The sequence below is a fragment of the Empidonax traillii genome, unplaced genomic scaffold, assembly GCF_003031625.1.
Source record: "Empidonax traillii isolate 1590-97213 ecotype Southwest subspecies unplaced genomic scaffold, ASM303162v1 scaffold157:size2224338, whole genome shotgun sequence".
NCBI lineage: Eukaryota > Metazoa > Chordata > Aves > Passeriformes > Tyrannidae > Empidonax > Empidonax traillii.
The window spans coordinates 2144293-2147292 of record NW_020955350.1 but is presented as its reverse complement, the minus strand read 5'-3'; positions in this window follow the sequence as shown (position 1 = coordinate 2147292).

The following is a 3000-nucleotide window of genomic DNA, read 5'->3' as shown; positions in this document are numbered from 1 at the left end:
GAGGGTAATCAGGCATTGGAACAGCCTACCCAGAGAGGTGGTGGATTCACCATCCCTGGAGGTTTTTAAGCAGAGATTGGATGTGGCCCTTAGTGCCATGATATAGTAATTGGAGTTGGATCAGGGGTTGGACTTGATGATCTTGGAGGTCTTTTCCAACCCAATCTATTCTATGATTCTATGATTCTATGATTCTATGAGAAGAAGAAGGTGGTATCTGGTTTTAACTAATGAGGATTGTAGAATTAAGCTGAAGGGTTGGACTTATCTGGCCTTGGATCTTTGCATGCCAGAGTCCAGCCTAGTTTAGCACTAGTGTCCATGATCCAATGGTAAAGAGAAACAGCAATTAAACAGGCAATAGCAGAAATAACCAAGTAGCTGCACTTCAGAGTAGGACTTGGACTAGGGAAGACTGGTGAAAAAAAGCTTATTTCTGCATTCAGCTGAGTCTACTTACCCCTGAGAGTAGTGTTACAGGTGAGCAGAGTTTGTGTGGTTGACGAGTGCTAGCTAAACCACAGCAACTTGAACTCACAGGGTTAGCCAGACTCGTGGTGTTTGGACACTTGTTTGGACTCTTGACTTTGATGCTTTTCAGGACAAGCTTTGGGACAGGAAGATTTCAGCAGCTTTGGTCTGACACAAGATTTGTGTATATCTCCATGCACCACACTATTGCAAGCAGAAGTACTGGGGAATATGGTGCACAGACATCTGAATATCAAAAAACAAAGCTAAAATGGCTCTGTGCTGAAATTAATAAACATAGCAAGAGGCCATTTGGCTCCAATACTTCATGCTGGCTGGTGCTTTTAAGCTGCCACTTAAAAATAAGGAGAAGCATAGTCATTAGGAGCAGATTCTCTTCCTGGACATATACAAGTGACTTAGAATCTGTTCAAACACCTGAAATCCCATTGTACTATGGTTTTTAAAACAGTTTATTACCTTCATAAAGTCAACATCTGGTTTGCTCTGCTGTAAAAAACTCTCTAAGAGCTACTATTTCAGGGAACTATGGATTTGCCTTATACTTAGGTATTTATATCTTAGACTAAAGTATGACATTACAGTTAATGCTGTACAGTGCACATGAAAATCCATTTTATTGGGGTTTAAGCTGGGATTCATCCTGCATTATGTTAACCGCTTGTCCAGGTTGCCTGAAATGGAACAGGATCACTCTTTGCTCCTCCTGCAATCCCTCAGCAGATCTTTGGTGGCCTGAATAGAATTTGAGTGTTCTTCTCACATTCCTCTGTGCAGCCCTGGAGTATGGCTCACTCTTAGGATGTGCCTGTCATTCTCCAGTCTCTACAGAAGGTCCCTAAGGCAAATGATGCCTTGGAGGTGTAGCTAAACAAAGCTGGAGTAAATCCGAGCCTTACAGCAGCCCCAGTACAGTGCAACACTACATTTGTGGGGAGCTTTAACTCACACATATTCAGTCATGTAGAGGCTGAGCTTCTCTGAGCTAGCTGTCTTCACAGTTAGTGGGCTGGCACAGGTACATCCAGAAAGCAGTTCCTCTTATTGTGCTGAACACACCCCTTGAGGTGTGTATCTTTGCTGCATGAAGACACTTGTCTCCCTCCACTGACTGCAGACGTTTCCTGGACAACTCGTTTGAACTAGATGGCCAACTTTTGGATGAAAAAATGTGAAGAAAAATACACCGTGGATGACCACATAAAGGTCTCTCTGGAAAGTTTAAGGAGACATTACCACTGATAGCACTGGGCACAGACTTACATTTTAGAAAGAGGTCTGCATGACAGGCAGTGAAAATGTAGCTGAGGAATACAGTTCAATGTAGAAAAGGACTTTTCTTATAGCATCTTTATTTTCTTCATCTAGATCTTGATTTGAACATCTACCAGAAAAGACATGTAAGTACAGAAGAGAACTTCCATATTTTGGGACCCTTTATATTTTTTTTAGTATACCTTTATGAAAAAGTATATATGTCTCCATTTTATTTCTGGTGGTATGTTTTTGTATCTTGGTTTTTTCCTTTTGTTTTCCTAAAAGAATATAACAACACACCTTTTTAGATGATTTTGAATAGAAACTAATATATGACTCCAGCTCAGATGATTCCTAAAGCTATACTGCAGTAATATGTCACATCACAGAATAATTTTGTCCCTCACGTGATATTACATTGCTAAAATATCTCATCCCATAGAGCAGAAACAGAGCACTGAGAAGACCTGAGACATAAGGCATCTGATGGAAAAAAAATGCAGCAGAGTCGTTTTACAGAAAACTGCTTGTTTTTTAAAGGTGACTGGCAGAGAGTCCTTTCAATGCTGTTTGTAGCCTTACAATTCTTTGTGTTTCTTTATAGTGTGCGAAGAAATCTTGACTGTATTATTTTTTCAAGCCCAGTAACAATTTCAAACAGGAGGTATCTTTTCAAACAGTAAATTTCATGTCTACCAGAGAAAATACAACATCTGTGAGAAATGTATACCTGGCTCCGAAACCCTCTTTGTGCCAGCAGATTGTAGTTCCAGCTCACTCACCAGTTTAAACACAACCACTCAAATATCAGTGCATGTTTGTTCAGAGGGAGAGCATGGCCCTTATACTTATGTGTGCTGTTATTCTGCAGCATGAACAAGAATGAAGAGAAATAATGTTTTCACTAAGCACCTACCTGTTTTACATAGAACTTAGATCTGGGAAACAAGTTCATATCTAAGGTTATACTTACTTACATATCCTTTTAGAAAACAGGAGAAAACTGTGAAGTTTGAGGCTGGAGGGAAGGCATGAAGTCAGCTTTATGGGTCTTTTTTTTTTGGAGAACAGAGGACAGAGCAATAATTTAGCACCCTTCTGGGCTGTGCTGCTGAAGACTGCACGTGTGCAACACCCACAACACCTGCTCTACTGGCCATGTTTCCTGGAAATTGTGGACCTCTGCTAAAGGCTTGTTGACAGGACCTTTGCTAGTGATTGAGTTAAAGTCCTGTCAGAGGTTCAGTGCTT